At 46.9% G+C, this 19,837-nt stretch overlaps 14 non-coding genes across 14 annotated transcripts; all 14 read right to left on the bottom strand.

Annotated features, from left to right (window-relative positions):
- Nucleotides 1–562: 562 nt before the first annotated feature.
- Trnar-ucg (transfer RNA arginine (anticodon UCG)) lies at nucleotides 563–635 on the bottom strand. Its single transcript has one exon. It is a non-coding gene; the product is annotated as a tRNA-Arg (tRNA).
- A 521-nt stretch (nucleotides 636–1,156) lies between these two features.
- Trnat-agu (transfer RNA threonine (anticodon AGU)) lies at nucleotides 1,157–1,228 on the bottom strand. The gene has a single exon. It is a non-coding gene; the product is annotated as a tRNA-Thr (tRNA).
- An 862-nt stretch (nucleotides 1,229–2,090) lies between these two features.
- On the bottom strand, nucleotides 2,091–2,163 carry Trnar-ucg (transfer RNA arginine (anticodon UCG)). The gene has a single exon. It is a non-coding gene; the product is annotated as a tRNA-Arg (tRNA).
- Nucleotides 2,164–3,650: 1,487 nt separating this feature from the next.
- Trnar-ucg (transfer RNA arginine (anticodon UCG)) lies at nucleotides 3,651–3,723 on the bottom strand. The gene has a single exon. It is a non-coding gene; the product is annotated as a tRNA-Arg (tRNA).
- Nucleotides 3,724–5,150: 1,427 nt separating this feature from the next.
- On the bottom strand, nucleotides 5,151–5,223 carry Trnar-ucg (transfer RNA arginine (anticodon UCG)). Its single transcript has one exon. It is a non-coding gene; the product is annotated as a tRNA-Arg (tRNA).
- Nucleotides 5,224–5,723: 500 nt separating this feature from the next.
- On the bottom strand, nucleotides 5,724–5,795 carry Trnat-agu (transfer RNA threonine (anticodon AGU)). The gene has a single exon. It is a non-coding gene; the product is annotated as a tRNA-Thr (tRNA).
- Nucleotides 5,796–6,656: 861 nt separating this feature from the next.
- Trnar-ucg (transfer RNA arginine (anticodon UCG)) lies at nucleotides 6,657–6,729 on the bottom strand. Its single transcript has one exon. It is a non-coding gene; the product is annotated as a tRNA-Arg (tRNA).
- Nucleotides 6,730–8,156: 1,427 nt separating this feature from the next.
- Nucleotides 8,157–8,229, bottom strand: Trnar-ucg (transfer RNA arginine (anticodon UCG)). The gene has a single exon. It is a non-coding gene; the product is annotated as a tRNA-Arg (tRNA).
- A 518-nt stretch (nucleotides 8,230–8,747) lies between these two features.
- On the bottom strand, nucleotides 8,748–8,819 carry Trnat-agu (transfer RNA threonine (anticodon AGU)). Its single transcript has one exon. It is a non-coding gene; the product is annotated as a tRNA-Thr (tRNA).
- An 861-nt stretch (nucleotides 8,820–9,680) lies between these two features.
- On the bottom strand, nucleotides 9,681–9,753 carry Trnar-ucg (transfer RNA arginine (anticodon UCG)). Its single transcript has one exon. It is a non-coding gene; the product is annotated as a tRNA-Arg (tRNA).
- Nucleotides 9,754–10,280: 527 nt separating this feature from the next.
- Trnat-agu (transfer RNA threonine (anticodon AGU)) lies at nucleotides 10,281–10,352 on the bottom strand. Its single transcript has one exon. It is a non-coding gene; the product is annotated as a tRNA-Thr (tRNA).
- An 861-nt stretch (nucleotides 10,353–11,213) lies between these two features.
- Nucleotides 11,214–11,286, bottom strand: Trnar-ucg (transfer RNA arginine (anticodon UCG)). Its single transcript has one exon. It is a non-coding gene; the product is annotated as a tRNA-Arg (tRNA).
- Nucleotides 11,287–11,779: 493 nt separating this feature from the next.
- On the bottom strand, nucleotides 11,780–11,851 carry Trnat-agu (transfer RNA threonine (anticodon AGU)). The gene has a single exon. It is a non-coding gene; the product is annotated as a tRNA-Thr (tRNA).
- An 861-nt stretch (nucleotides 11,852–12,712) lies between these two features.
- Trnar-ucg (transfer RNA arginine (anticodon UCG)) lies at nucleotides 12,713–12,785 on the bottom strand. Its single transcript has one exon. It is a non-coding gene; the product is annotated as a tRNA-Arg (tRNA).
- Between the last annotated feature and the right edge of the window lie 7,052 nt (nucleotides 12,786–19,837).

Genomic DNA, 19,837 nt, shown 5'->3' with positions numbered 1-19,837 from the left:
CGGTAATTTACATCTGCAGCGGAGAAAAATTCCGTTCCGCCCAGGGTAGGGCTCGAACCCTCGACCCTATGATTAAGAGTCTCATGCTCTACCGACTGAGCTAGCCGTGCTGCCTCGTTGGGTACCTGCTGGGTAGCAGATCACACAGTACTCGTTTGGGTTGGTTGGTCCCATACAGAATCTCTCCATGCTGCCTAATGTTTCCCTAACGTCACACTCGTCACATACTTCACTTTTATTTCATAATCATTTCTGAGAGGTAAAGGAATTGCATGACAATCTGCAGAGCTAGCGGCGTCAAAATTAACACACATACTTGACGTGACTCAAAAGCCGAACGAGTTACTTTCCGACGTTGTTTTAGATGTGCAAGTGCCAGTCAAACATCGCGGTGAGGGCACTCTGCCGACCATTTCGCTAGTTAACACCGGTCTTCTTGTGTGTGTTTCAAGCTCAAGACCATCTCCAAGCACAAAATGGTCAACAGCAACATTCAGACGGTTTCGTACTGCACAATTGCTACATTAAAACGGTATGTTTGTTTCTCAGAACTGGAAAAACACGACCGTGACAGGATTCGAACCTGCAATCTTCGGATCCGAAGTCCGACGCCTTATCCATTAGGCCACACGGTCACTGACGACCAAGTATTACTTAAATACGATTCATCTCGAAACGCTCACACCCCCTGAGGAATTGTGTTTTCGTTCCACACAGCCGCTGCCCCTTACTCTTTCCCACCCATTCGTTACATTCAACCTCTTAAGAGACCGACCAAACATAGACAGGAAAAAAAGACCACACACTTTGCGCAATCGGAATCGATGGCAGGGTGTCCCTCGCCGCATTTGCTACGATGGCCATTTGCTACTTCTGCAGAAGCGGCGGCGGCGACGACGACGACGACGACGACGACGACGACGACGACACGACCGCGAGAGGCTCAGCGATTTGTGAGAAATACATCTATAAAATGTAATTCACACTGCCTCGTCCCACCTTATGCCGTACCGCTTTGGCAAATGCTTTATCAGCGCCATTCGCCTTAATCACATCTGAGAGTAATTCTTAATAAAACTCCTCACGCTAATTGTTCGCCATCACAGATACTGTTTGCTATACGGCCATGACGCGCAACTGATTTCCAAAATCCATCTTCCTCCTGTGAGGATGGAACTCACGACTCCTGGTTTACTAGACCAGTGCTCTACCACTGAGCTAAAGAGGCGCGGCCTAGCGGAACTTTTGCGTACTTCGTCCGTACGGTCGTCTGAATCTTCAGACTTCAGCTGACAACACTTCATATTTTTCACTAATATTTGCAGCTATGGCGACCCATTACTGCTTGGATACACATCTGACATGTAGCCGATGTTCTCTCCAAACACAATCACCTGCACTTCAGAACATGACTTTCACATGTCTACAAAATCACCTTCACCTTCAAATACAGTTTTCTTGCGACTGATGGAGACGTAGGCAAATTTTAAAGTTACTATTTCCATTACATCACGTTAATCAGAAAATCGGTAATTTACATCTGCAGCGGAGAAAAATTCCGTTCCGCCCAGGGTAGGGCTCGAACCCTCGACCCTATGATTAAGAGTCTCATGCTCTACCGACTGAGCTAGCCGTGCTGCCTCGTTGGGTACCTGCTCGGTAGCAGATCACACAGTACTCGTTTGGGTTGGTTGGTCCCATACAGAATCTCTCCATGCTGCCTAATGTTTCCCTAACGTCACACTCGTCACATACTTCACTTTTATTTCATAATCATTTCTGAGAGGTAAAGGAATTGCATGACAATCTGCAGAGCTAGCGGCGTCAAAATTAACACACATACTTGACGTGACTCAAAAGCCGAACGAGTTACTTTCCGACGTTGTTTTAGATGTGCAAGTGCCAGTCAAACATCGCGGTGAGGGCACTCTGCCGACCATTTCGCTAGTTAACACCGGTCTTCTTGTGTGTGTTTCAAGCTCAAGACCATCTCCAAGCACAAAATGGTCAACAGCAACATTCAGACGGTTTCGTACTGCACAATTGCTACATTAGAAACGGTATGTTTGTTTCTCAGAACTGGAAAAACACGACCGTGACAGGATTCAAACCTGCAATCTTCCGATCCGAAGTCCGACGCCTTATCCATTAGGCCACACGGTCACTGACGACCAAGTATAACTTATATACGATTCATCTCGAAACGCTCACACCCCCTGAGGAATTGTGTTTTCGTTCCACACAGCCGCTGCCCCTTACTCTTTCCCACCCATTCGTTACATTCAACCTCTTACGAGACCGACCAAACATAGACAGGAAAACAAGACCACACACTTTGCGCAATCGGAATCGATGGCAGGGTGTCCCTCGCCGCATTTGCTACGATGGCCATTTGCTAATTCTGCAGAAGCGGCGGCGGCGACGACGACGACGACGACGACGACGACGACGACGACGACGACGACGACGACGACGACCGCGAGAGGCTCAGACATTTGTGAGAAATACATCTATAAAATGTAATTCAGAATGCCTCGCCCCTCCTTATGCCGTACCGCTTTGGCAAATGCTTTATCAGCGCCATTCGCCTTAATCACATCTGAGAGTAATTCTTAATAAAACGCCTCACGCTAATTGTTCGCCATCACAGATACTGTTTGCTATACGGCCATGACGTATACGGCCATGACGCGCAACTGATTTCCAAAATTCGTCTTCCTCCTGTAAGGATGGAACTCACGACTCCTGGTTTACTAGACCAGTGCTCTACCACTGAGCTAAAGAGGCGCGACCTAGCGGAACATTTGCGTACTTCGTCCGTACGGTCGTCTGAATCTTCAGACTTCAGCTGACAACACTTCATATTTTTCACTAACATTTGCAGCTATAGCGACCCATTACTGCTTGGATACACATCTGACACGTAGCCGATGTTCTCTCCAAACAAAATCACCTGCACTTCAGAACATGACTTTCACACATGTCTACAAAGTCACCCTCACCTTCATATACAGTTTTCTTGCGACTGATGGAGACGTAGGCAAATTTTAAAGTTGCTATTTCCATTACATCACGTTAATCAGAACATCGGTAATTTACTTCTGCAGCGGAGAAAAATTCCGTTCCGCCCAGGGTAGGGCTCGAACCCACGACCCTATGATTAAGAGTCTCATGCTCTACCGACTGAGCTAGCCGTGCTGCCTCGATGCGTACCTGCTGGGTAGCAGATCACACGGTACTCGTTTGGGTTGGTTGGTCCCATACAGAATCTCTCCATGCTGCCTAATGTTTTCCTAACGTCACACTCGTCACGTACTTCACTTTTATTTCATAATCATTTCTGAGAGGTAAAGGAATTGCATGACAATCTGCAGAGCTAGCGGCGTCAAAATTAACACACATACTTGACGTGACTCAAAAGCCGAACGAGTTACTTTCCGACGTTGTTTTAGATGTGCAAGTGCCAGTCAAACCTCGCGGTGAGGGCACTCTGCCGACCATTTCGCTAGTTAACACCGGTCTTCTTGTGTGTGTTTCAAGCTCAAGACCATCTCCAAGCACAAAATGGTCAACAGCAACATTCAGACGGTTTCGTACTGCACAATTGCTACATTAAAACGGTATGTTTATTTCTCAGAACTGGAAAAACACGACCGTGACAGGATTCGAACCTGCAATCTTCGGATCCGAAGTCCGACGCCTTATCCATTAGGCCACACGGTCACTGACGACCAAGTATTACTTATATACGATTCATCTCGAAACACTCACACCCCCTGAGGAATTGTGTTTTCGTTCCACACAGCCGCTGCCCCTTACTCTTTCCCACCCATTCGTTACATTCAACCTCTTACGAGACCGACCAAACATAGACAGGAAAACAAGACCACACACTTTGCGCAATCGGAATCGATGGCAGGGTGTCCCTCGCCGCATTTGCTACGATGGCCATTTGCTAATTCTGCAGAAGCGGCGGCGGCGACGACGAAGACGACCGCGAGAGGCTCAGAGATTTGTGAGAAATACATCTATAAAATGTAATTCAGAATGCCTCGTCCCACCTTATGCCGTACCGCTTTGGCAAATGCTTTATCAGCGCCATTCGCCTTACTCACATCTGAGAGTAATTCTTAATAAAACGCCTCACGCTAATTGTTCGCCATCACAGATACTGTTTGCTATACGGCCATGACGCGCAACTGATTTCCAAAATTCGTCTTCCTCCTGTAAGGATGGAACTCACGACTCCTGGTTTACTAGACCAGTGCTCTACCACTGAGCTAAAGAGGCGCGGCCTAGCGGAACTTTTGCGTACTTCGCCGCACGGTCGTCTGAATTATCAGACTTCAGCTGACAACACTTCATATTTTTGACTAATATTAGCAGCTATGGCGACACATTACTGCTTGGCTACACATCTGACACGTAGCCGATGTTCTCTCCAAACAAAACCACCTGCACTTCAGAACATGACTTTCACATGTCTACAAAATCACCTTCACCTTCAAATACAGTTTTCTTGCGACTGATTGAGACGTAGGCAAATTTTAAAGTTGCTATTTCCATTACATCACGTTAATCAGAAAATCGGTAATTTACATCTGCAGCGGAGAAAAATTCCGTTCCGCCCAGGGTAGGGCTCGAACCCACGACCCTATGATTAAGAGTCTCATGCTCTACCGACTGAGCTAGCCGTGCTGCCTCGTTGGGTACCTGCTGGGTAGCAGATCACACAGTACTCGTTTGGGTTGGTTGGTCCCATACAGAATCTCTACATGCTGCCTAATGTTTTCCGAACGTCACACTAGTCACGTACTTCACTTTTAGTTTATAATCATTTCTGAGAGGTGAAGGAATTGCATGACAATCTGCAGAGCTAGCGGCGTCAAAATTAGCACACATACTTGACGTGACTCAAAAGCCGAACGAGTTACTTTCCGACGTTGTTTTAGATGTGCAAGTGCCAGTCAAACCTCGCGGTGAGGGCACTCTGCCGACCATTTCGCTAGTTAACACCGGTCTTCTTGTGTGTGTTTCAAGCTCAAGACCATCTCCAAGCACAAAATGGTCAACAGCAACATTCAGACGGTTTCGTACTGCACAATTGCTACATTAAAACGGTATGTTTGTTTCTCAGAACTGGAAAAACACGACCGTGACAGGATTCGAACCTGCAATCTTCGGATCCGAAGTCCGACGCCTTATCCATTAGGCCACACGGTCACTGACGACCAAGTATTACTTAAATACGATTCATCTCGAAACGCTCACACCCCCTGAGGAATTGTGTTTTCGTTCCACACAGCCGCTGCCCCTTACTCTTTCCCACCCATTCGTTACATTCAACCTCTTAAGAGACCGACCAAACATAGACAGGAAAAAAAGACCACACACTTTGCGCAATCGGAATCGATGGCAGGGTGTCCCTCGCCGCATTTGCTACGATGGCCATTTGCTACTTCTGCAGAAGCGGCGGCGGCGACGACGACGACGACACGACCGCGAGAGGCTCAGCGATTTGTGAGAAATACATCTATAAAATGTAATTCACACTGCCTCGTCCCACCTTATGCCGTACCGCTTTGGCAAATGCTTTATCAGCGCCATTCGCCTTAATCACATCTGAGAGTAATTCTTAATAAAACTCCTCACGCTAATTGTTCGCCATCACAGATACTGTTTGCTATACGGCCATGACGCGCAACTGATTTCCAAAATCCATCTTCCTCCTGTGAGGATGGAACTCACGACTCCTGGTTTACTAGACCAGTGCTCTACCACTGAGCTAAAGAGGCGCGGCCTAGCGGAACTTTTGCGTACTTCGTCCGTACGGTCGTCTGAATCTTCAGACTTCAGCTGACAACACTTCATATTTTTCACTAATATTTGCAGCTATGGCGACCCATTACTGCTTGGATACACATCTGACATGTAGCCGATGTTCTCTCCAAACACAATCACCTGCACTTCAGAACATGACTTTCACATGTCTACAAAATCACCTTCACCTTCAAATACAGTTTTCTTGCGACTGATGGAGACGTAGGCAAATTTTAAAGTTACTATTTCCATTACATCACGTTAATCAGAAAATCGGTAATTTACATCTGCAGCGGAGAAAAATTCCGTTCCGCCCAGGGTAGGGCTCGAACCCTCGACCCTATGATTAAGAGTCTCATGCTCTACCGACTGAGCTAGCCGTGCTGCCTCGTTGGGTACCTGCTGGGTAGCAGATCACACAGTACTCGTTTGGGTTGGTTGGTCCCATACAGAATCTCTCCATGCTGCCTAATGTTTCCCTAACGTCACACTCGTCACATACTTCACTTTTATTTCATAATCATTTCTGAGAGGTAAAGGAATTGCATGACAATCTGCAGAGCTAGCGGCGTCAAAATTAACACACATACTTGACGTGACTCAAAAGCCGAACGAGTTACTTTCCGACGTTGTTTTAGATGTGCAAGTGCCAGTCAAACATCGCGGTGAGGGCACTCTGCCGACCATTTCGCTAGTTAACACCGGTCTTCATGTGTGTGTTTCAAGCTCAAGACCATCTCCAAGCACAAAATGGTCAACAGCAACATTCAGACGGTTTCGTACTGCACAATTGCTACATTAAAACGGTATGTTTGTTTCTCAGAACTGGAAAAACACGACCGTGACAGGATTCAAACCTGCAATCTTCCGATCCGAAGTCCGACGCCTTATCCATTAGGCCACACGGTCACTGACGACCAAGTATAACTTATATACGATTCATCTCGAAACGCTCACACCCCCTGAGGAATTGTGTTTTCGTTCCACACAGCCGCTGCCCCTTACTCTTTCCCACCCATTCGTTACATTCAACCTCTTACGAGACCGACCAAACATAGACAGGAAAACAAGACCACACACTTTGCGCAATCGGAATCGATGGCAGGGTGTCCCTCGCCGCATTTGCTACGATGGCCATTTGCTAATTCTGCAGAAGCGGCGGCGGCGACGACGAAGACGACCGCGAGAGGCTCAGAGATTTGTGAGAAATACATCTATAAAATGTAATTCAGAATGCCTCGTCCCACCTTATGCCGTACCGCTTTGGCAAATGCTTTATCAGCGCCATTCGCCTTACTCACATCTGAGAGTAATTCTTAATAAAACGCCTCACGCTAATTGTTCGCCATCACAGATACTGTTTGCTATACGGCCATGACGCGCAACTGATTTCCAAAATTCGTCTTCCTCCTGTAAGGATGGAACTCACGACTCCTGGTTTACTAGACCAGTGCTCTACCACTGAGCTAAAGAGGCGCGGCCTAGCGGAACTTTTGCGTACTTCGCCGCACGGTCGTCTGAATTATCAGACTTCAGCTGACAACACTTCATATTTTTGACTAATATTAGCAGCTATGGCGACACATTACTGCTTGGCTACACATCTGACACGTAGCCGATGTTCTCTCCAAACAAAACCACCTGCACTTCAGAACATGACTTTCACATGTCTACAAAATCACCTTCACCTTCAAATACAGTTTTCTTGCGACTGATTGAGACGTAGGCAAATTTTAAAGTTGCTATTTCCATTACATCACGTTAATCAGAAAATCGGTAATTTACATCTGCAGCGGAGAAAAATTCCGTTCCGCCCAGGGTAGGGCTCGAACCCACGACCCTATGATTAAGAGTCTCATGCTCTACCGACTGAGCTAGCCGTGCTGCCTCGTTGGGTACCTGCTGGGTAGCAGATCACACAGTACTCGTTTGGGTTGGTTGGTCCCATACAGAATCTCTACATGCTGCCTAATGTTTTCCGAACGTCACACTAGTCACGTACTTCACTTTTAGTTTATAATCATTTCTGAGAGGTGAAGGAATTGCATGACAATCTGCAGAGCTAGCGGCGTCAAAATTAGCAAACATACTTGACGTGACTCAAAAGCCGAACGAGTTACTTTCCGACGTTGTTTTAGATGTGCAAGTGCCAGTCAAACCTCGCGGTGAGGGCACTCTGCCGACCATTTCGCTAGTTAACACCGGTCTTCTTGTGTGTGTTTCAAGCTCAAGACCATCTCCAAGCACAAAATGGTCAACAGCAACATTCAGACGGTTTCGTACTGCACAATTGCTACATTAAAACGGTATGTTTGTTTCTCAGAACTGGAAAAACACGACCGTGACAGGATTCGAACCTGCAATCTTCGGATCCGAAGTCCGACGCCTTATCCATTAGGCCACACGGTCACTGACGACCAAGTATTACTTAAATACGATTCATCTCGAAACGCTCACACCCCCTGAGGAATTGTGTTTTCGTTCCACACAGCCGCTGCCCCTTACTCTTTCCCACCCATTCGTTACATTCAACCTCTTAAGAGACCGACCAAACATAGACAGGAAAAAAAGACCACACACTTTGCGCAATCGGAATCGATGGCAGGGTGTCCCTCGCCGCATTTGCTACGATGGCCATTTGCTACTTCTGCAGAAGCGGCGGCGGCGACGACGACGACGACGACGACGACGACGACGACACGACCGCGAGAGGCTCAGCGATTTGTGAGAAATACATCTATAAAATGTAATTCACACTGCCTCGTCCCACCTTATGCCGTACCGCTTTGGCAAATGCTTTATCAGCGCCATTCGCCTTAATCACATCTGAGAGTAATTCTTAATAAAACTCCTCACGCTAATTGTTCGCCATCACAGATACTGTTTGCTATACGGCCATGACGCGCAACTGATTTCCAAAATCCATCTTCCTCCTGTGAGGATGGAACTCACGACTCCTGGTTTACTAGACCAGTGCTCTACCACTGAGCTAAAGAGGCGCGGCCTAGCGGAACTTTTGCGTACTTCGTCCGTACGGTCGTCTGAATCTTCAGACTTCAGCTGACAACACTTCATATTTTTCACTAATATTTGCAGCTATGGCGACCCATTACTGCTTGGATACACATCTGACATGTAGCCGATGTTCTCTCCAAACACAATCACCTGCACTTCAGAACATGACTTTCACATGTCTACAAAATCACCTTCACCTTCAAATACAGTTTTCTTGCGACTGATGGAGACGTAGGCAAATTTTAAAGTTACTATTTCCATTACATCACGTTAATCAGAAAATCGGTAATTTACATCTGCAGCGGAGAAAAATTCCGTTCCGCCCAGGGTAGGGCTCGAACCCTCGACCCTATGATTAAGAGTCTCATGCTCTACCGACTGAGCTAGCCGTGCTGCCTCGTTGGGTACCTGCTGGGTAGCAGATCACACAGTACTCGTTTGGGTTGGTTGGTCCCATACAGAATCTCTCCATGCTGCCTAATGTTTCCCTAACGTCACACTCGTCACATACTTCACTTTTATTTCATAATCATTTCTGAGAGGTAAAGGAATTGCATGACAATCTGCAGAGCTAGCGGCGTCAAAATTAACACACATACTTGACGTGACTCAAAAGCCGAACGAGTTACTTTCCGACGTTGTTTTAGATGTGCAAGTGCCAGTCAAACATCGCGGTGAGGGCACTCTGCCGACCATTTCGCTAGTTAACACCGGTCTTCATGTGTGTGTTTCAAGCTCAAGACCATCTCCAAGCACAAAATGGTCAACAGCAACATTCAGACGGTTTCGTACTGCACAATTGCTACATTAAAACGGTATGTTTGTTTCTCAGAACTGGAAAAACACGACCGTGACAGGATTCAAACCTGCAATCTTCCGATCCGAAGTCCGACGCCTTATCCATTAGGCCACACGGTCACTGACGACCAAGTATAACTTATATACGATTCATCTCGAAACGCTCACACCCCCTGAGGAATTGTGTTTTCGTTCCACACAGCCGCTGCCCCTTACTCTTTCCCACCCATTCGTTACATTCAACCTCTTACGAGACCGACCAAACATAGACAGGAAAACAAGACCACACACTTTGCGCAATCGGAATCGATGGCAGGGTGTCCCTCGCCGCATTTGCTACGATGGCCATTTGCTACTTCTGCAGAAGCGGCGGCGGCGACGACGACGACGACGACGACGACGACGACGACGACGACGACACGACCGCGAGAGGCTCAGCGATTTGTGAGAAATACATCTATAAAATGTAATTCACACTGCCTCGTCCCACCTTATGCCGTACCGCTTTGGCAAATGCTTTATCAGCGCCATTCGCCTTAATCACATCTGAGAGTAATTCTTAATAAAACTCCTCACGCTAATTGTTCGCCATCACAGATACTGTTTGCTATACGGCCATGCCGCGCAACTGATTTCCAAAATCCATCTTCCTCCTGTGAGGATGGAACTCACGACACCTGGTTTACTAGACCAGTGCTCTACCACTGAGCTAAAGAGGCGCGGCCTAGCGGAACTTTTGCGTACTTCGTCCGTACGGTCGTCTGAATCTTCAGACTTCAGCTGACAACACTTCATATTTTTCACTAATATTTGCAGCTATGGCGACCCATTACTGCTTGGATACACATCTGACATGTAGCCGATGTTCTCTCCAAACACAATCACCTGCACTTCAGAACATGACTTTCACATGTCTACAAAATCACCTTCACCTTCAAATACAGTTTTCTTGCGACTGATGGAGACGTAGGCAAATTTTAAAGTTACTATTTCCATTACATCACGTTAATCAGAAAATCGGTAATTTACATCTGCAGCGGAGAAAAATTCCGTTCCGCCCAGGGTAGGGCTCGAACCCTCGACCCTATGATTAAGAGTCTCATGCTCTACCGACTGAGCTAGCCGTGCTGCCTCGTTGGGTACCTGCTGGGTAGCAGATCACACAGTACTCGTTTGGGTTGGTTGGTCCCATACAGAATCTCTCCATGCTGCCTAATGTTTCCATAACGTCACACTCGTCACATACTTCACTTTTATTTCATAATCATTTCTGAGAGGTAAAGGAATTGCATGACAATCTGCAGAGCTAGCGGCGTCAAAATTAACACACATACTTGACGTGACTCAAAAGCCGAACGAGTTACTTTCCGACGTTGTTTTAGATGTGCAAGTGCCAGTCAAACATCGCGGTGAGGGCACTCTGCCGACCATTTCGCTAGTTAACACCGGTCTTCTTGTGTGTGTTTCAAGCTCAAGACCATCTCCAAGCACAAAATGGTCAACAGCAACATTCAGACGGTTTCGTACTGCACAATTGCTACATTAAAACGGTATGTTTGTTTCTCAGAACTGGAAAAACACGACCGTGACAGGATTCAAACCTGCAATCTTCCGATCCGAAGTCCGACGCCTTATCCATTAGGCCACACGGTCACTGACGACCAAGTATAACTTATATACGATTCATCTCGAAACGCTCACACCCCCTGAGGAATTGTGTTTTCGTTCCACACAGCCGCTGCCCCTTACTCTTTCCCACCCATTCGTTACATTCAACCTCTTACGAGACCGACCAAACATAGACAGGAAAAAAAGACCACACACTTTGCGCAATCGGAATCGATGGCAGGGTGTCCCTCGCCGCATTTGCTACGATGGCCATTTGCTACTTCTGCAGAAGCGGCGGCGGCGACGACGACGACGACGACGACGACGACGACGACGACGACGACGACGACACAAAATGTAATTCACACTGCCTCGTCCCACCTTATGCCGTACCGCTTTGGCAAATGCTTTATCAGCGCCATTCGCCTTAATCACATCTGAGAGTAATTCTTAATAAAACTCCTCACGCTAATTGTTCGCCATCACAGATACTGTTTGCTATACGGCCATGACGCGCAACTGATTTCCAAAATCCATCTTCCTCCTGTGAGGATGGAACTCACGACTCCTGGTTTACTAGACCAGTGCTCTACCACTGAGCTAAAGAGGCGCGGCCTAGCGGAACTTTTGCGTACTTCGTCCGTACGGTCGTCTGAATCTTCAGACTTCAGCTGACAACACTTCATATTTTTCACTAATATTTGCAGCTATGGCGACCCATTACTGCTTGGATACACATCTGACATGTAGCCGATGTTCTCTCCAAACACAATCACCTGCACTTCAGAACATGACTTTCACATGTCTACAAAATCACCTTCACCTTCAAATACAGTTTTCTTGCGACTGATGGAGACGTAGGCAAATTTTAAAGTTACTATTTCCATTACATCACGTTAATCAGAAAATCGGTAATTTACATCTGCAGCGGAGAAAAATTCCGTTCCGCCCAGGGTAGGGCTCGAACCCTCGACCCTATGATTAAGAGCCTCATGCTCTACCGACTGAGCTAGCCGTGCTGCCTCGTTGGGTACCTGCTCGGTAGCAGATCACACAGTACTCGTTTGGGTTGGTTGGTCCCATACAGAATCTCTCCATGCTGCCTAATGTTTCCATAACGTCACACTCGTCACATACTTCACTTTTATTTCATAATCATTTCTGAGAGGTAAAGGAATTGCATGACAATCTGCAGAGCTAGCGGCGTCAAAATTAACACACATACTTGACGTGACTCAAAAGCCGAACGAGTTACTTTCCGACGTTGTTTTAGATGTGCAAGTGCCAGTCAAACATCGCGGTGAGGGCACTCTGCCGACCATTTCGCTAGTTAACACCGGTCTTCTTGTGTGTGTTTCAAGCTCAAGATCATCTCCAAGCACAAAATGGTCAACAGCAACATTCAGACGGTTTCGTACTGCACAATTGCTACATTAAAACGGTATGTTTGTTTCTCAGAACTGGAAAAACACGACCGTGACAGGATTCGAACCTGCAATCTTCGGATCCGAAGTCCGACGCCTTATCCATTAGGCCACACGGTCACTGACGACCAAGTATAACTTATATACGATTCATCTCGAAACGCTCACACCCCCTGAGGAATTGTGTTTTCGTTCCACACAGCCGCTGCCCCTTACTCTTTCCCACCCATTCGTTACATTCAACCTCTTACGAGACCGACCAAACATAGACAGGAAAACAAGACCACACACTTTGCGCAATCGGAATCGATGGCAGGGTGTCCCTCGCCGCATTCGCTACGATGGCCATTTGCTAATTCTGCAGAAGCGGCGGCGGCGACGACGACGACGACGACGACGACGACGACGACGACCGCGAGAGGCTCAGACATTTGTGAGAAATACATCTATAAAATGTAATTCAGAATGCCTCGTCCCACCTTATGCCGTACCGCTTTGGCAAATGCTTTATCAGCGCCATTCGCCTTAATCACATCTGAGAGTAATTCTTAATAAAACGCCTCACGCTAATTGTTCGCCATCACAGATACTGTTTGCTATACGGCCATGACGTATACGGCCATGACGCGCAACTGATTTCCAAAATTCGTCTTCCTCCTGTAAGGATGGAACTCACGACTCCTGGTTTACTAGACCAGTGCTCTACCACTGAGCTAAAGAGGCGCGGCCTAGCGGAACTTTTGCGTACTTCGTCCGTACGGTCGTCTGAATCTTCAGACTTCAGCTGACAACACTTCATTTTTTTCACTAACATTTGCAGCTATAGCGACCCATTACTGCTTGGATACACATCTGACACGTAGCCGATGTTCTCTCCAAACAAAATCACCTGCACTTCAGAACATGACTTTCACACATGTCTACAAAGTCACCTTCACCTTCATATACAGTTTTCTTGCGACTGATGGAGACGTAGGCAAATTTTAAAGTTGCTATTTCCATTACATCACGTTAATCAGAACATCGGTAATTTACATCTGCAGAGGAGAAAAATTCCGTTCCGCCCAGGGTAGGGCTCGAACCCACGACCCTATGATTAAGAGTCTCATGCTCTACCGACTGAGCTAGCCGTGCTGCCTCGTTGGGTACCTGCTGGGTAGCAGATCACACAGTACTCGTTTGGGTTGGTTGGTCCCATACAGAATCTCTCCATGCTGCCTAATGTTTTCCTAACGTCACACTCGTCACGTACTTCACTTTTATTTCATAATCATTTCTGAGAGGTAAAGGAATTGCATGACAATCTGCAGAGCTAGCGGCGTCAAAATTAACACACATACTTGACGTGACTCAAAAGCCGAACGAGTTACTTTCCGACGTTGTTTTAGATGTGCAAGTGCCAGTCGAACCTCGCTGTGAGGGCACTCTGCCGACCATTTCGCTAGTTAACACCGGTCTTCTTGTGTGTGTTTCAAGCTCAAGACCATCTCCAAGCACAAAATGGTCAACAGCAACATTCAGACGGTTTCGTACTGCACAATTGCTACATTAAAACGGTATGTTTGTTTTTCAGAACTGGAAAAACACGGCCGTGACAGGATTCGAACCTGCAATCTTCGGATCCGAAGTCCGACGCCTTATCCATCATGCCACACGGTCACTGACAACCAAGTGTAACTTATATACGATTCATCTCGAAACGCTCACACCCCCTGAGGAATTGTGTTTTCGTTCCACACAGCCGCTGCCCCTTACTCTTTCCCACCCATTCGTTACATTCAACCTCTTACGAGACCGACCAAACATAGACAGGAAAACAAGACCACACACTTTGCGCAATCGGAATCGATGGCAGGGTGTCCCTCGCCGCATTTGCTACGATGGCCATTTGCTACTTCTGCAGAAGCGGCGGCGGCGGCGACGACGACGACGACGACGACGACGACGACCGCGAGAGGCTCAGCGATTTGTGAGAAATACATCTATAAAATGTAATTCACACTGCCCCGTCCCACCTTATGCCGTACCGCTTTGGCAAATGCTTTTTCAGCGCCATTCGCCTTAATCACATCTGAGAGTAATTCTTAATAAAACTCCTCACGCTAATTGTTCGCCATCACAGATACTGTTTGCTATACGGCCATGACGCGCAACTAATTTCCAAAATTCGTTTTCCTCCTGTGAGGATGGAAGTCACGACTCCTGGTTTACTAGACCAGTGCTCTACCACTGAGCTAAAGAGGCGCGACCTAGCGGAACTTTTGCGTACTTCGTCCATACGGTCGTCTGAATCTTCAGACTTCAGCTGACAACACTTCATATTTTTCACTAATATTTGCAGCTATGGCGACCCATTACTGCTTGGATACACATCTGACACGTAGCCGATGTTCTCTCCAAACAAAATCACCTGCACTTCAGAACATGTTTTTCACATGTCAACAAAATCACCTTCACCTTCAAATACAGTTTTCTTGCGACTGATTGAGACGTAGAGAATTAACACACATACTTGACGTGACTCAAAAGCCGAACGAGTTACTTTCCGACGTTGTTTTAGATGTGCAAGTGCCAGTCAAACCTCGCGGTGAGGGCACTCTGCCGACCATTTCGCTAGTTAACACCGGTCTTCTTGTGTGTGTTTCAAGCTCAAGACCATCTCCAAGCACAAAATGGTCAACAGCAACATTCAGACGGTTTCGTACTGCACAATTGCTACATTAAAACGGTATGTTTGTTTTTCAGAACTGGAAAAACACGGCCGTGACAGGATTCGAAACTGCAATCTTCGGATCCGAAGTCCGACGCCTTATCCATCATGCCACACGGTCACTGACAACCAAGTGTAACTTATATACGACTTATCTCGAAACGCTCACACCCCCTGAGGAATTGTGTTTTCGTTCCACACAGCCGCTGCCCCTTACTCTTTCCCACCCATTCGTTACATTCAACCTCTTACGAGACCGACCAAACATAGACAGGAAAACAAGACCACACACTTTGCGCAATCGGAATCGATGGCAGGGTGTCCCTCGCCGCATTTGCTACGATGGCCATTTGCTACTTCTGCAGAAGCGGCGGCGGCGACGACGACGACGACGACGACGACCGCGAGAGGCTCAGCGATTTGTGAGAAATACATCTATAAAATGTAATTCACACTGCCCCGTCCCACCTTATGCCGTACCGCTTTGGCAAATGCTTTTTCAGCGCCATTCGCCTTAATCACATCTGAGAGTAATTCTTAATAAAACTCCTCACGCTAATTGTTCGCCATCACAGATACTGTTTGCTATACGGCCATGACGCGCAACTGATTTCCAAAATTCGTCTTCCTCCTGTGAGGATGGAACTCACGACTCCTGGTTTACTAGACCAGTGCTCTACCACTTTTTTTTTTTTTTTTTACGACCCCTGGTTTATTATACCAGTGCTCTACCACTTTTTTTTTTGTTTTTTTTTTTTTTTTTTGTTTCACGACCCCTGGTTTACTAGACCAGTGCTCCACCACTTTTTTTTTTTTGTATTACTTGATATGCCATTGTTTAAAATTTAGGGGTGACACTCAGATTCAGGCCTGCGGAAACAAAGCGGGCAGGGGTCGAAACCCGAGGCCTGGCCACGATGACTCCACCGTCCTGTTTCCGAATGGCACCTGTACTACGGCGTCGTACTTTCCCCTACTGTCGCTGTTCTTGGTCTCACGTTTGTTTTTCTTGTTCGTCCTAAATATCCACGAAAACTTCAGTCCAGGTTTAGAAAAGTAGTTTACAGAAAGGTGGCAAATCCAGAAACAGTATATAGGAAATCGGCTAACACAGGCGACCTTAGCCAACACCCTCCCTTTCAAATGTCAGGCTAAGCATATTTGCAAAATCTTCACGGAGTCCTGGCATGCGCAATCGGTTCCAGTAAGCAGTAAGAATGTACTGTCGAAACGTAAGGTGTTCATCCTCTTCATGACAACTAATAACAAAATGTACGAAGTGTCCAAGCAACCACATAACGGTATTGAGCTTCGTTCGCGGATAAAAGGAAGAATCGGGCCGTACGATGATGTCAATGGTGTAAGCGGTTTCGGCAGTCCTAGTGACAAAAGCCAGTTGTTTCCTGAGCCAAATCCAATTAGCAAGGTGCCCACTGCAGGTGAATCGATGCTCAAGTGTGTCCTGGAGACCACACCGAGTGCAGTTGACCGTGTCAGAAAGACCAATACGGTGCAGTCGTACGTTGGTGGGGATCAAACCATTAACTACCCTACACCACGTGGACGCCACAGCCATAGTGAGGATCGGCAGACTAACATTCCTCCAGACGTTCTTCCAGGACACTGATGGAGACGCCAGTTCGATTGGATTGGGACCGGCCAGCCCCTCCCAACGGGCAATCAAGCTCTTGGTCGTTGGCACCGGTCGTCGCAAGAAGACGTCACCGAGGTAACTAACCGCAATATAAAATTCCCGGACGTGTTTCGACTTAAAATTGAGGCGACCGACGTCGACAGGACGAGCAAGGCTCTTCGGGCGCACAACAGTAAAAAGTCTGGATGTAATTGAAGTCACTTCTTGCGTAACAATGAGAGTCGTACGGCGGACGTACAAGGCCGATGCCTTGCGAGTAATGTCAGTGAGGCCCAAGCCTCCGGAGATACGCGGTTTCGTCATAACCTCGTAACGCAACTTGAATAGATGACCCTTCCATATAAACCTGCTAGACAATTGGCGCAACCTTTTCGCAACCATAATGGGAAGTGGGAACAGCTGAGCAACATAATAGGCTTTACATAACACGTATGTGTCTAAAATTCTGATTTTTTGCAAAATGGTAGCAGAGCGCTGCTCATGGACCATCAGAGCCCCCTGTATCTTCTCGGTGACAGATTTCCAATTAAGAGCTGCCATTTTTATAGGACACCGATCAATGGTAATCCCCAATGACATATGGCGATCGACAAAAGTGGCCCAAGGAACATCAGCATCGCGAAACCCTCGAATATCAAGGAACTTACACTTACCTTGATTAAGACGCGCTCCAGAGACACAACAGTATGCATCGACTGCCCCTTTCAACAATGTGATATCATCACGTTGACGGAGGAGAACAACGACATCGTCCGCGTACGCCTTAACAGTGAGCTTCCCACCAGAGAGGGTCATACCCTGAAGCCTGAAAGCAAGAGTCCGAAGCAGCGGTTCCAGGGACAATATGAATAGCGACATAGAGAGCGGACTACCCTGAGGTACCCCTCGGCGGATAGCAATGGGCGGCGTCAGCTGCCCATTGACTGACACCCGAGCAGTTATTCCCCTATACAAATTACCAAGAACACCACGTGATGAAGCGTTAAAACCTATTGTATCTAAAACATGATCTAAAAACACATGACTGACGTGATCAAAAGCCTTATAAAAATCGAGGAAAGCAAAGGCACAATGAACGTTTGTAACCGCCGCAACCGAGACAACATCCCGATATTCGGCTACTGGGGTCAGAATAGATCTACCAGGAAAACAACATTGATGTGCATCAATCACACCCCGAAGCAGTGAAGACAATCGACTATTGAGTGCTCTAGCAGCTGTCTTGTAATCAAAGTTCAGCAATGTGAGCGGACGAAGATTGGCAGTAGATAAACGACCAGTGGACTTCGGAATTAAAACAATTTTCCCTACTTTAAAATCGGCAGGCACATCCATCCCCCTGACAATCTCATTTAAAATCTGCGTAAAAGTGCCACCCAAAAGAGGCCAAAAACGGAGATAAAATTCTTTAGGCAGGCCGTCTGGACCCGGCGATTTACCGGACGGAGAGTGAGCAATAAAATCAAAAACATCATCTACCTGCAACTCCCGGAGAAAGTCGCCGTTCGCGTCAGGCGTGATCGTCGCAGGAAGATCCTCAAGGACATCATCAGAAAGTGACGCACCAGAATCATCGGCAGAATAGAGATTAGCGTAATACTGATGAAGAGCACGAGTCATATCCTCCTGTGCAATAAGCTGTCGTCCATCATCCACCATAAGAGAAGAGATGAAGGAGCGACGACGTCGAGTCTGATGCCGCAGCAGGTGGTACAAAGAAGTCAGTTCACCTTCAACAAGAGAGTGAGGTTTCGACTTTACTCGCAGACCATCCAACTGTCGTCGTTTGAGGGTCAAGAGTTTGGCTTTAATACGACGAACATCATGAATCCGCAGAGGAGAAGGACCCGCAGCGTCATACAGTTCACGCAGGACAGAGTAGTAAAATTCATACGTGTACTTAAAATCACGCGCCCTTGCGGCACAGTAAAAAATCAAAGTCTGACGAATCTTGGGCTTGGCAAAAGCAGTCCACCAAACTAGCAAGGAGGGGTAACGCGGGACGGAGCGAAGACATCGCTCCCACACGGCACTTACAACTTCATCAATGGCACTGTCGGCAAGGTGGGAAACATTTAACATCCACTGGGAACGATAAAGTTTTGCTGGTTGGTGACGAAGATTTACAGTTGCAGTAAAAGCACAATGGTCAGAAAAACTAGTAGGAATAACATCGACAGAAAGAATGTTATCACATAAAAAATCAGAGAAGTAGAATCTGTCGAGTCTACTGCATGAGGACGCGGTAAAATACGTAAATTTCACCAGGGTTGGATATTTGTGTTCCCAAACATCACGCAGGTGCATCGTACGAACCAAGTCATGTAAATCTCGGCAATAATTAAAATTGGGGGACTGGTCTTCAGGGCGTAAAACACAATTAAAATCGCCTCCGAGCAGGAGACTCCGAGGACTCTTGCGCAAAAGATAAATAAGCTCGTCCTTATAAAAGCGCGATCGAGCCACAGTGCGACCCGAACCAGAGGGGGCATACAAAACAACTAGGTGGAGATCAAAAAGACGACAACCAATCCCACGGCCAGAGTCAAGGAATTCAATGTCAGTAATAGGAATACCTTCTCGAAAGAAAAGAGCAGTTCCTGTTGAATTCTCCGGTGCGACATTAAAAACAGTTTGAAATCCAGGTAGAGAGAGATCAGAAAACAATACTTCCTGCAAAAATACTACGTCCGCACAGGAGTCGTAAAGAAACTGCCGCAAAGAGGCAATGCGAACGTCGGACTCAATACGGTTAACATTTAAGGTAAGAAAGGTGTATGCCTGAACCATGGAGAGAAAAGCGAGGGA

This window comes from Schistocerca gregaria, unplaced genomic scaffold (genome assembly GCF_023897955.1).
Source record: "Schistocerca gregaria isolate iqSchGreg1 unplaced genomic scaffold, iqSchGreg1.2 ptg000156l, whole genome shotgun sequence".
Lineage (NCBI taxonomy): Eukaryota > Metazoa > Arthropoda > Insecta > Orthoptera > Acrididae > Schistocerca > Schistocerca gregaria.
This window is presented reverse-complemented; position numbering and strand designations above follow the sequence as displayed.